Here is a 14,392-nt window from a genome sequence, read left to right as displayed (position 1 = left end):
TTTCTCTCTCTCTCTCTCTCTGTCGGACAGCCTGTGTGTGCCCCCGTGCTGCCTCTCTGGATGGAGGAAACGAGCAGTGGATTCTGCGTGTCTCTCCTCTACCCGGGTTTCCTTCCCTTCCGAAATTGCATGAGGAGTCCCCATTCCTTTGCCCCATCCGCCTTAATGTTATATCCAATCCAAACAGAATCTATGTGTTCCTAAGTGCATGAGCCGAGTTGAGAAGTAAACGTGTACACGGAACGAAGCATTCCACCAGTGAGAACAACTGCTGTTCGTCCACCTCAGTATCAATTTTGGTCGCCCCAAGTTTATTTCCTTGTAGGGACGACCGAGAGTGGAAAATTATTAAGGCCACCCAGTCCTTGCTGAGCTGTGTCGAAGAAATCCGCATGCTAATGTTATACCTTAAGTGTCATGCCCTCTCGTCCTCTTTTATCCCGCTTGCATCACGCCCGCTTCCTCCCCAACCATAATCTGAGCCAGAGAAACCTGCTCGATGTGGTTTCATCACATCCTGGAGCTCTCGTGCAGAAAAACACGTTTTTTGCCACAAGAGGTAAATAAACGCGAGCCAGAGGATGGAGAGAGAGAGGGTTGGTTTAGAAAGTTTTTGGGCTACCTAACGAGATTATTTTGGGTCAAACTTTTAATTTGGGTTGCCCTAAGATTGATATCCTCCTCTCTTCAGTCATTCATTCACGATTGCAAACTTTGGTTCATGTTTGTATACTTGAATATACATTTGAAGACAGATCTCTCAGTGCTTCTTATATATCCTCCTGATTAGTTTTCTTTCCACACTTTCTCCCAATGCTGCTTCCAGGAGTGACTCTAATAATTAAAAATCTGTCATGGTCATGATTGGGTTTGAACGAGTAGATAGGAACCGACGAACAGTAAAAGGACACCGACTTGCTCAGAAACAAGAGGACTTGTTTCTTCTGGTAATGATTAGTGGAACAAAGAGAGTCTCAGACTTGACTTCGACAACTGTGTCGCCCGTGTACGTATATCTGTACATGTTTATACGAATATATGTTCCACCCCCTTCGTGGTAGCTTGTCCTGCTTTGCTCATCCACCCATCCATATTATGGATGGATTGCATTGGAGAGAACCGTACAGCCGTATAATATGTCTATCTGTCAGTTGGCTCAAAAAGACGTGTTTGTTATGGATGAAGCTGGCTTTGTATTTGGAACGACCGACCCTTCTTCTGTCTGATGAAGCATTCTATGAAGCGTTGGCGCTGACGTTGCTACTACTGCGGCGCTTGTGGCGTTATGCTTATCACAAGCAAGACGCTCTAGGTGTAGAGACAGAGAGAGAGAGTAGAACATAGAACAGCAAATTCCTAACTGTCATCTCATCTGGTTTGTTGGTACAACCAAAACTCATCATGAGACGACCTGCATCGAATTCTAATAAGCAATTCTTTCAGCATTTTCTTCCGTTCTTTTTGTTGATTGAGCCAACTCCCTAAACACGGACTTCCGGCTGCTGTTCAAATTTGTATAATATTCACTTCCTAAGCCTTTACGTGCCAACCACTCGCTATAAAAGCTACGGCGATATGAAAGCTAAATGCATATAGAGTAACAGCTCAATAAAAGTCAGTCGTTTCTATCAGTCTAACTGAGTTCATATGACGGCAGATGTATAGAATACAAAGGGTGAGCCGAGGTCCCCTCAAGAATTTGTACTTTTGTAGTAAACTACATCACCAGAGTATATTATAATGTAGTAAATTACGAGAATATGTACTGACTGCAACAAGAATTTCTAATGAATGCAAAAGAATGGCAAGTGTATCCATGTATGCCCAAACTTTTGTATAACTTTTTGGACTTCCGGTGCGAACCAAGTTCTTCTTCTCTATGCATAAAATTACTTCTTTTTAAACTCGCTCCTAGAATTGCTTTTGGTGCCTGCTAACAAATAACCTATATGTGAACAATAGTATCCAAAGTTATATATGCATATATATCCAAGTTAGTTCTCTTCTTTAAAATTCTAGCATTTTTTTCTGTAAATATGGTGTGGGGATGAGGAAGCGTACATGCAGCTGCCACATCCCATCTTTTCTTTCCTCCTCTCTAACTCTGAATTCTAAATCCCATGTGTATTTGCAAAAAAAAACAAGCCAACCAGCGGCGTAATCAATTCGTATTTTGGTATAGTTTGGGATGCGAATAACAAAAGTACAACAACAACACGTCGCGTCGCAAAAAAAATCTTTCGTTTTAATGTTTTCCTTTTGCCACCACCACTGAACGAAACACAGACACATACATAAAACCAACTTTAAGGAAACTTAAGCTTATTGAAGTAACTTTTAGTGGGTCAAATTCATACTTATTAAATAACTTTCAGTTTCTTTTTGGAAACAAATGTGTTTTGTCAGAGTTCACGCTGTTTTCAATATTTCTTCTCAAAAGAAAAAAGTGGTTGGAAAATTTGTATAAAAATCGAGTTATAAAAACATTTCTCATATTTCTCACCATTCACAAAATATTTTTTTCTTGCAGCTGTCAGCAATATGTATATATGCTGGTAAATTAAGGGAATAATCCAATCTTATAATAACAAAGATTCGCTATTTTAATTCCCCATCACAATGAACAGGTTATAAATAATAAGTAAAATCCTGGTAGTCACAACACTTCTAAAATAGCACACAATACATGTTACTAGTTGCACAAATAAATGAGAAAGGCCAAAAACAAAGCCTGGTAGAAGGCCGTGCATACTTTTTGCAGGGGTCTGAAGATTAACTATTCCCCTTCAGGGTGAAAATGCAGTGGCAAAGTGATGAAAGCAATAGTGATAGTGAAAATAGTGGTAGCAATAAAGGATGGAGAATAGAATATGGCAGTTAGGACGTGAAATCTAATAAACTGAGCTGAATAATGAAGAGCATGTCTATTAAAAATCCATACAGCCACAGCCTGGCAAATAATTCCGCAAACCCTCCAAGTAGCATAACTATTCACTCTTCCTATTAGTTCATCGGGGAAAGTTGATTACGTATTGTGAGCTCTCTCTCTCTTTTCCTCTTGTGCGTTCGCCAGCATCAGGACGACGACGGAGCTCTCAACGGTTACCTCGTCCACATCCTCCTCCTTCTTCGTCGCCATCGACGAGCCTAATTCTGAGCCAAGTGAATGAGATGTAGAGAAATATCTATTAGGTCAGGACGCTATTGCGTTATTGTTGGCCATGGATAGGAGGTTCTCACCAAACGATGGGTTTTGGACTATGAGCCAGTAGTTTAAGTGCATAATTGGCATCCTTCGATATGGCGGCAATAGAATGAAATCACAGCCAGAGAAAGTTTCTTCTCTCTGCTCAACTCCATCCATAACGATGGAACAACCACAGAATGCCCATAAGATTCCCAAAATTAATGGGGCATCCGGCATGGATTGAAGTTATTCTTATGGAAAATCAACTGTATCATAGGCAGGCACGGACTTTGGTCGGTGGCTGCCGTCGCTGCCAGGCTGACATGGATGGCATGCATGCCTTCACCCGTGCATTCACCACGTCTTGGGGATTTCATTTCAATTCCAATCTGCTCCTCTTCCTGACTCCTTTTGGCAATTTTCTATTCTACACTTTCGAAACAGACAGCCAAGTCAACCGGGACATGAGAGACGAAGAAGGAGGAGAAGGAGCACAACAGGAGGAGACTATCAAATCAGGTCGCTTAAGAAAACTGAGACCTGTACATTGAACTTTAACTTAAGAAGCAAAAGGAAATCTCATATGATTTCTGAAACTCAACTTTGGATACCAAATTTTATTTCCACATGTATGTATGTAGACTTGAGAAGGGCATTATTTTGGCGAATGGGTCGTGGTGAGAAGAAAAGGAGAGAGAAAAAAGAGTGTGTAAATACTACGTGCATACATACATACAACTGCGAACCTAAACTTTGTCACTAACCCCGGCAAGTCAGCCAGTAGTAAGTGCGTTTGATTTTGAATTTACTCCATATCCATGCACAAATAGATGGCTTCCTCTCCTAGCAGGAGAGACGGGGAGAGAGAAGAAGACAGGAAGAAGGAGAGTTTATTTGAACTGTCGATTGAACCGAATAAGGTAAAGTGAGACGAAATCTGCACATGGACAGATTCTCTGATCACCGATATCCACGAGTGGGGCTGCTGCATAGCGTTTGGGCTAAGGACTTACACCAACCAATGTTTAACATCTATGTGCATGCACATTTTCATACAACCATTTTTGTACGGTGGCGGCCCATCATCTCACTTCGGCCCTTCTCATTTTTACATATTTTCACATCACGGTCCGCAATTTCAATCTACATCTGCATATCTAGTGCAATATAATATCTCAGTAAATGTAGATCACAGCACTGATATCACTGATATGTACTTCCATATGATATGTTAGTGTCTTTTACAGTTTCTATCATCAAATAAATCCTGGCCTTATTCGTCTACCTTCCAACACGAACCGCAGCAAAGGTTATATTTTAGGCAGATTTCGTTGTCTGTTTTTGAAGCTTTTTAAATTTTGTCTTAGCTGTTTCTCCTTGTGAACCGTCTCTGCACATGTCTCGTTCATATCACATAACACAACAACAGCTCAGATTTCTTTCTACCTTTACTCATTTTTCCTGATCCATCCATCCACCACCGGAATTCCAGGATGAGAAAAGTCTCTGTCGGATAAATCGACAGCATGGTCTGATATTGCACAACTTATCGTGATGAGATTTGATTCGACTTGGCCAGCCCTCAAGTGTCTCCTTGAAGATCCCCACTCAACTCACACGTCATCCACCATGTCTAAATCCGAACCCACCCTGCTATTCAATGGGTTGTATCGATTTAATCAAATTTGGGTGTAAAAAGAAAGCCACGCTAAATAAAACATCTCCTGAGAACATAAACGTAAAGTTTTGATCTGTGTTTTATTTTAGCTGATCACGATGATGATGCTACTACGGCATAGCTGCCAGCGGCACATGCTGTCCCATTAGTGTTGGGAGGAGGAGGAGGAGGTGTGAGTTACAAGAGATAGAGACGTTGTGTCAATACTGGAATACTGAATTCTTAAGTAAACACGAGGCACTTGGGGAATTGAATAATTTCAGTAAGGGTTATTGATGTTGTCAGAAGCTGAGCACTCGATTTTCGTGAATTATTTCAATTTCTTTGCAAACATTGTGATAAATAGTTGGCCTTGTCCAATGTCCATCCATACATAAAAGACATACATGCAGCAGTATGTGCGTAGCTACGACATAGGAATTTTTCTACTTCCCAAACTTTGTGTCAATTCGAGTGAAAAGGAAAATGTAATCTGCAGTCACTTCATCTATCCCACCATTCTCACCAACACCACTGCCTTGCTGCCTCGTTGGCTGGTTGGAGATGTTATGGTCAAACTTTACACAAAGTTTTAAGTCTTGAGCTAAACTTTCTCTGACCGAATGGACACCAAAAAACTCCTCCTTAGCTACTTTTCCTCCTACTCCGTCTGCTTCTAAGTGATTTGCATCAGATTAGATTTCTCAAACCCTTTCTCCTTCTGAGCCGTTTATTGATGCAAAGGGATGAGCTCTCACATCAGACGCAGCACATCTTTTCTTCCCAAAGAACATTATCACTCCAAGCAACCCATCAGCCCACAGCCCGTGCAGCACCGCACCTGAGAAAAGGATTGCGGTGGTGGTGGCGGTGAAAGTATCCATTCCAACATTTCCAACTCGAGAGCTTTCTTTTATTGCCCGAATGTGCCGACATCCCGTGCTCAACAAAGCCCCCAATTTGCAATACTGTAATTCTAAGCCACTGGGATTTTGATTTTTAAATTTAGATTTATTTTCCCAGAAACTAGAGATTTCAATTTTCCTGTTAGGTTCACATCCATTCAACTACCTTCACCAGTTTATCTTGTACACGAGGACAGCAAATGGGGAAATTTGTTCGCGGTTTCTTATTGGCTCTGAGAAACCCACATTAGTTGATTTCACTGCCCGACCAATGAAATCAAGTGCACTGTTAACTAAATAATTTCAAATAGAAAAATTACAAATTGTGTGACAGTTATCCCATCCACTTGAAGTAGTACTACTTACTTACTGACTATATGACGTAGCCCAAAGTACACATATTTGTATTTACTTCTAGCGTGTGTAGTCTAAATTGCTGAGAGTTTGAGACTGACAAAAATAGTTAATAGTGTAATTAAATATCATATCGAAAGTACATATTGATCCAAACTAGATATATGCACGTAGTTCTTGAATATTAAAAGAAAGCGTTTTCGCCAAATGAATGACCAAATTCTATTTTAGTAATGTCTAAGCCAAGTTTTATGTTAAGTTCGTACTACTTATAGAATGAATTAATCATCTTCAGGCGATAAATTTTATTTATTTTCTTGCAGATAAAATGTGCATGTACGACTTGATTTGAGAGTTTTTGGATTAAAATAGAATTTGTAAGAATAGTAAAATTACTAAAATGTCAAGAGAGGTTGTTAACACTTTCTCTTCTCAAAGCAATCTGTGCGCGAGTCGTCTTTCTGGCATGCACGAGTGCTTGTAAGGTATGCAATTTCTGGGAGCTGAGAATACGCGTTTTATTGCTTTGTCCTTGTTACGGAGGGCGGAGGACGACGATGTATTAAGTGAGAAGGATTGCGAGCAAGTAATTTTGTCGCTGTGAATGTCTCTTTAATTGTGTGAGCTAGAAGAGAGTGCATGTATATAATTACTCAATATTTGAGATCCCAGGGGAAACAACTGGTGAACATCTAATTCTCAAGTAATCTCAACTTTCCTGGCATGCAGTAAACTCCTTCGCGTTTCTTATCGTCTAAAACGGCGTCAAACTGTCATCTCTGCGTCTCTCACCCTCTCTGACTCAACTAATTCGACTTGTTTTTCTCGAGTATTGTATTTCCTTCATTCAACTACGACCCGTCGGACAACCGACCACCACCACCACTCCTTTCCCCCGAACTTGTCACGGTTTCTGTGTCGTCTCTGTGTATGTTCTACTTGGCTCCAATCCCGAGTTGGAAATTTTGTGAAAAACAAGTGTTTCGGGACAACGTTGTTGCTGGGGTTTGGTTTGTGTGTTCGTCGGCAATCCACCCAGCATGTTATTCCGTTTTAGCTGGCAAATATTGAGTCGAGATAGGATTCCGGCTCTTTCCTAATAACATAAAATGATGAATGACGAGTCAACGTTAGGTAAATAGTCTGTATAGAGATGTGTATATGACACCCACCCATGGACTCGCTCGCTGTAACTTATTTGGGGAAAGGGAGAGAAAAGATTAATCAAATACAATGCCGTCCATCAAACTGCACATCTCTTGCAAAAGCCTTTTGGGCATAAAGTCTTTCGCTCGCTCACTATCCGACCGACACACCAGCGCGTCTTGTTGGTTTATGCTGCTCGCCAGATAGTGATTATATGTGAATATATGTACAAGGATATATTTACACCAGTATGCCGTAGAATTTTTCGGTAAAATTTTGGCCAATCCTAATGTAAACTTCACCCGGGGTTTCCTCACTAGTCACATAGCTAAAAATTCAGCAAATCATCTAGATTATGATAGAAAAAAGTCTAGCTGCGCATACTTGCGTCTGGCCGAAAAATTAAAGGTCAAAGTTCTGCACTTTTTCTTAGGTGCGGCAAAAAGTACAATTTGGGGAAATGATCAAACAAATTTTCAAATTGCTTTGTACATCCCAAATGATGTTGCCATCTATGTATTATATTTTTTAAACCTATCAAATTATCGGAAATACGATATTTTGCTGCACCTAAGAAAAAAGTGCAAAACTTTGACCTTAATTTCTCAGTCGGGTGAAAGTATCTGCAGCTGGACATTTTTGTATCGTAATCTAGATTATTTCCTGGGTTTTTTGAGCTATCTCACTAGTCAGGAATTCAATGTGAAGTTTACATTAAAATGACCAAAATTTTACCGAAAAATCCTACAGTGCAGCACCTTATATAAATTCTGTCTGTTCCTGTATTATGATATCACGTCTGTACGTACGTATCTTCTTCATCCACATGGACACAAGTCACTCTAGATTGTTGCGACATAGTTCATTTATAAAGTGCAATAAGCAACTGACCGTGCAGTATGTCATCCTATTATATCCTGCTTACTATATATTGGTTGTTGGGTTGGTGGTCGGTTGTGAAGACTGACCAACTGGCCGATTTGAACACATCATCATCGTCGTCGTCGTGGTCATCATCGCTATCGTCGCTCCAGCATATAATACTTGTCATCGCCGAATAACCTCTATTATTGACATGGGTCTGGATAGAATATGACATCCTCAGCTTTACATGTACGAGGAATCTACGGAAATGGTTAGAAATGTTCATCAAAGGACATTTCGCACGATTCACTGGTTCACAATGACCACCAACAGAACATCCACAATCAAGGCACCATCAATGGTTACGTTTATACGTAGTACACATGCCAGTATGTCATACACTTGAATCATCATCTTCAAGCCATGCGATGTTCATTTCTGGGTGCAGTATGTGAGTTCCCCTAATGGCATCGCTCGCGTGTTTTCTTTCTCCGTCTTGTCCGCTATTTATTAACCTCACTCATGCCACACACTCGATTTCTCCTTGGAAAGGGACAGATGGATTTAAGAGTGTAACATTATTATTAGACCGCTTGCCCCGTGACTCAGCAATAGTAAATACAACATTACGTACATATGTACGTCCGAGTACATGCACACGCATATATGTATATGTTCTAAATGAATGATAATCCCTGCTCCTAAAAGGTCATACAATACTTGTCGACAGATTTGGAACGGAAAAAACTCCTCCAACATCAACTTCATCTAAATTCATTCGACTTTCCTGGAAAAGTGGAGCAGAATGAAGGGAAAGACGAGTGAGATGGTTTAGTGATTCGTTAATGAGTTGCTAACCTTGTGCTTTAACCCAAGCAGTCACGATGAGGAGGAGGATGACCGCATGGGGTAAACAAGGCAATGACGGAAAAAACTACCCTATCTTCACTCAATATCTGTCAATCATGACTCCCGAAAATATCGACTACGACATCCGGTCCATTCGATGAAGACTGTAATCAGTGGGCACCTGCCTGAGCAACCAGTCAGCAGCCGAGTCACTTGCCCAAATTTCCATCCCCCTCTTTCTTGCGTAATCGCCCATACACGGGCTAGTGGACACACGAGGAAGGAATAATTTGGTTGGACAGTCAACATATTATACAGCCAAAAATTGGACACAAGGAGAGATACCAAATAAAACCCGTGTTTGTATACTATTTCATCCAAGTTTCAATCATGTAGTTTCTTCTCTTGGCTTGTGGCTATTATTATTGATGTACATTATTGCGCTATTCCATCAGCTTGTCGGAAACGTTCAAGGAGAACGGCAATCGAGCCATTATGGACAAATGTTTGGATGGACTTGATTCCTCTTTGCCTCGTTCGCTGGGAAGAAGCTCAGTTTTGTCGTACAATATTTGCATTGCATTATTACTTGTGTGTTTCCCTTCCATACAATATGACGAGGAATCTAGGAGCATGTATAGGAAGATGTGCAATCCTTTTACAAGTGATTTTCCCGCAGGCCATTATGATGTTAAAGTATTATATGCATAAACGGATCAAACAGTGGCTTATTACTGGAATTTTTAAACCGTCCTATATATTTATCATAGGTTTTCCGGTGACACAGCACACATGCCACATTTCTTATCGCACTGTGGGGTATTGGTTTGGACATTTCCAACAGTTTCAGCATAACATCCGCCAAACAATATATAACAGTCTGCCCTTGTTAAATACATAGTTACCTAAACATTCTGAAGCAGTTGGAGCTTGAACAACAGGGCTGTTTGTTACCCCACTAGAGATTTCTGCAGTGATCAATGATTGACCGAGTAAATTAAATAAATAAAAATGGTTTTTAGTCCGCAACCCCATCCGAATCTGCCCAGAGATCTGGTTCTATTTATGTGAGTGGGGGAAATTATTTGGGGACATATGTACATGAACACTAGGGGCGAGAGAGTGACGATGCACAAAACATTAATTAATCATATTTACCAAATGAATTGCAACAATGCATTATTTTTAGTGAAGCGGTTCATAATAATGTATGTACGACATATGCGACATTAAAAAACCAATCGAAGGAAATTTGACCAAGTAGATTTTCAATTTTTTGGAGTTTTATGTGACCACACGCACATGAAGGCCAGTCAAAACATTTACAGTAATAACCTGTTCTTCCAGCCCGCAGTTAGTCGAAAGTCGTACACGTACAAGGTCGTTTAAATCGATTTTGAGAGATTGGGAATGCAGTGACACAACAAAATGGACAGTATAATCGCCATCAATTTGTCAATCTCTTCCCTCTCTTATCCTTATCATGGTGAATGAATAAACTATTAAATAAATGAAATGATTTGGGTTGAATGGCTGTTTGGCCAACTACTAGACATCAAAATAATGTTGTAGTAGTCAATAAATGAGGAAAGAAGGATACACTCAAGTAGACAAAATTGGTTGTGTAGGAAATTGATAGGCGCATGGTTTCATAGAATCGTCTTACATACTTACAACAAACGGTACGGAAAGGTAAATATTTATTTGTCCCATCGATTTTTTTTCTAGCCCACTTAATCTGTTTTACATGGATGGTAGTTGAACTGACATGAGAGTAAACTTAAGTAAAAAACGTCGTGCACACAGAGTGAGACTGAGGACATTATTGGAGACAATAAAAGTCGAAGACGAGCAAACAAAAATCATTCCACCCTCACGCGACCAGTGTGGGATCGAAAATCAACGAAGCGCACATAACGGAATTCCATCATCGTCATTGCATATATGGTGGCGGTGGTCGGGGTGGTGGAAAATGTGCTGTTATGTGGATGAGAGCTGCTCGTCGTCCTTATCAATTGCGGCCCTGCTGGTAATTTGCTATCTCAACAAAGAAGAAACCATGTTATTGATTTATTCAAACAATGGGACTCAAGATATATGTACATTCTGTGCAAGTTTGACGATTCCGCATGTAATCCTCTCTGGTTCGTTAAGCATCGAATCTGTCGTGTCAAACTGCCATGTGTATGTTTTATGATTCCGTTCCTCATCCCCTTCCTCAATCAGTGAGAATGCTTTAGTTTTGTTGGTCTTAGCAGCTTGCACACAAATAAGGTCGATAATGGTAACGCACCACCTTAAGCCACGCAATCTGTATTCATCTTGTACGTCTCGCCGTTTAATTTAGAAACTCCTTTCAGATGAGATCTGGAGCAATTTGAAGCAAGAAGCAAAGCAAGCGCTGCTTTGCTCTCGCTCCTCCGTGGCTGAGCAAAACGAGAAAGGAACTGAATTTACTAAAGTACGAGTGGAATCGAGAACAAGGTGTATCGTCATATATTATCAGGGCAAATAGATTGTGGAGTCCCGCAGAGCAAGGATAAATTTAGAACACCTTCCTCTTCTCATTAGATTAATAGCAGTGCTTTACTGTATTAGGACAACCAGCCCAGCACTGGCACATATCTGTACATACATGCGTCTATCCGTTCAGGCCAAAACAATGGAATGTTTGCTGTTACGTGTACACAATGGCTGCTGACTCCAATTTACAACAAGGGCGGCTTTCCCGTTATTGTGTTCATGTTGTGAGTTCATTGATGACAAAAACGCATTTAACCTTTTAAGAGCAGATTCCGAATCGCCCAAGCAATGCAATTTACTTTGAATTTCATCTTATCTCAAGTGTTTCTATGTCTCTCCACATTGCATGCATACGACCAGACCAGCAGAGATTAAGAAAGCGTAGGTATCTCTCCATAAAAAATACCAAGCCAAAGACGACTGGAAATCTGGAATGAACCTCCAAAAATGAACTGAACACAGGCAACATACTTATTGCAATGTGTATGCATATAAATAAGCGTTGCTCGTTCTTCAAGGAAACAATGGATTACAAAAGTTGGGGCAGAAACAAGTACCGTATGTCGTAAAATATGCTAGCGAGCAATGCATATAGCTGTTGTGAAAACTCATCAGCTAAGAATGGGCTAGGAAAATGGAGTTTGTGGCCGTTTACCCAAGCGAGAGTTCTTGTTAACCGTTTCATTATAATAAAGGGAAATTATACGAGTAATTTGGAACACTGTATATTTGTCGTCGTCTTTTTCCTCTGCTACCCTTTTCCATGCATGCATTCACTTGCAAGCAGATAGTGGAAGTCATGGAATTAAGCCCAACCCCAGCAGCTCATCATCACGTGCGCTGTACTGCACTCACTAAAGGAGGAAAGAGAGAAAAAGAGAGAGAGAGAAAGGGAAGAGTTGGGAATTGTCAAGATTTTTATTAGATGTACGCATTAGAGAAAGCTGATAATTTTTCCACGGGGGACACACTGGAGAAAATGGAAAAGAGGTAAAAGAGATTGGAGTGTAGACACGAACGACACAATGTTAGAGCAGCAGCAGCAGCAGCAGCCAGTTGTGGAGACGACAGTTGGTAACCGTTCCCGATGGACTCCCCTTGTCAACATCCCTTGGGATCTTCAACCACCGCCACAACAGCCACTCTGATGCTGCTGCCCATTCTCTGGTCGTCCTGAGGAGAAAATACAGTTAGAAAATGCTGAAAATCCGGAACACGGAGGAAAAGTGAAACTGTCACGTCGACGATGATGTCGGTTGGTGCTGGAGATGTGTGTGTGTGGTGCGTCCTATTAGGCAGAATCCTGTGGCTCTTGTTCTGTGGTGACGGTAGTTCAAAGTGGCAATTCCGCCTCGTGGCAGTCGTGGCTATTGTTAGCAAAAAGTTTTCACCCCTTCGCGTTGTCAACCACAGAACGAGTCAACGGGAGCTAGAAAGAGGCAAAAAAGAGATAATTTCATGTGGCTTACTCCCGTTGTTTATTGTCCTCTCAATCTATGAGTATGTTTGCTCGCCCACCACTACCAATTGCATACAGATCTGCAAACACCACCTTTCCGAGCATTTACCAGCACCACCACAACAACCAGAACTGCACTGATGTGCTGGGGGAGGAGCAGAGTGTGAAGTGTGTGTACGTCCTCGTTGAATGGCATGCATGCATATCTGCTCAGGAAAGGGTTGACTTTTCATACTCAAATCTTGTTTGAATTTCATAACTGCTGAGGTGATGTTGGAGAGGCTGGAAGTGAGCAAGGAAATCCACCATTTGATTTGGTCCTTTCTTTCGACAAAGATATAAATTTTCCTGGCTTTCAGAGAGAGCGAGAGTGAGTGAGTGAAGCGTGACGACCTTGTTATAACAACGGATGATGAAAAACGGAGATAGGATTGGAGGAGCTAAAACCTCCCGATACAGCTCTTCCTACCTTTTACCTCCACTTCCTGCTCTGCTTTGTTGCGGAGGAAGAGGTAGCGACGGCTTTCACCAATACGAAGCTGCAGTTAAAAGACCTTTTCCATACAGTCCTTCTCCTTATCGGCCTCTAGTCAACTTGGTTGTGGAGGCATAGCGTTTGCAAAATATGTACGTTTGTCACATCATATTGACTCCCCCTCTTTGGCAGCGGCCCCATGATAACTGTTTATTATGGGCAGATCCACTCAAACTGATCAAGAATTCCCACTTTGCCATAAAGTACCCACTGTTTAACCCTCAGCTCACTGTTTGACCGAGGATGAGGAGGACTTTGTTTCCTCATACCCCACTCATACATACGTATGATGTGCCTAATATTAAAGCTGAGCCAAATTTGGTTTCCTATTACGTGGCAAGATACAGATAAAGTAGTGGTGGCTTTAAACTCTCCCTCCCGATAAGCCTCAGGTTCCTCTGTGGGGTTGGGGCAGTATTGGACCCCCCCCCTCCAAAGAGTCATGTCATTGAAGGATTGGGCTCTTTGCCCTTTAATGGCGGCACTTGGTTTCCAATAAAAAAGCAACCTTTTATTATTCCGTCGTATGCACGGATTGATGCGGCTGAGACAGGAATTTTCGCGAGTAAAAATGCATACATAATGCTACCAAACGGAGATACGAACCTGACAAGCACGGCTGGTAGAGAGACATAAAGCAGGAATAAAATTTGGTTAAAGCTTTTGAAGGATCATTGTAGAGGACTTTTAGCACGGAAAAGACAATCGCCATTTTGTGCATAGCAGGTTTTATGAAGTGGAAATTTTTACATCTTCCTCCCAGATACAGCAGAGGCCCAGACAGAGCGAGAAAGAGTGGGAGAAAGTGTCCCTTTCACTATTTCTGCTGTTGTTGCTTGTGGTGACTTGGAGTGCAGTTCAGCAGCAGTGTGATGTTATTGCCAGCAAATTCTCCATCGGATTGGAGCAGTAG

General features: G+C 41.2%; 1 long non-coding RNA gene across 1 annotated transcript; it reads right to left on the bottom strand.

Annotated features, from left to right (window-relative positions):
* Positions 1–10,640: 10,640 nt before the first annotated feature.
* On the bottom strand, positions 10,641–11,415 carry LOC118433580. The gene is made up of 2 exons (XR_004833446.1): positions 11,066–11,415; positions 10,641–10,999 (listed from the first exon to the last, which is right to left on the bottom strand). It is a non-coding gene; the product is annotated as an uncharacterized LOC118433580 (long non-coding RNA).
* Between the last annotated feature and the right edge of the window lie 2,977 nt (positions 11,416–14,392).

Source organism: Folsomia candida, unplaced genomic scaffold (assembly GCF_002217175.1).
Source record: "Folsomia candida strain VU population unplaced genomic scaffold, ASM221717v1 Fcan01_Sc001, whole genome shotgun sequence".
NCBI lineage: Eukaryota > Metazoa > Arthropoda > Collembola > Entomobryomorpha > Isotomidae > Folsomia > Folsomia candida.
The sequence above is the reverse complement of the archived record's forward strand: the minus strand, read 5'-3'. Positions and strand labels throughout refer to the sequence as shown.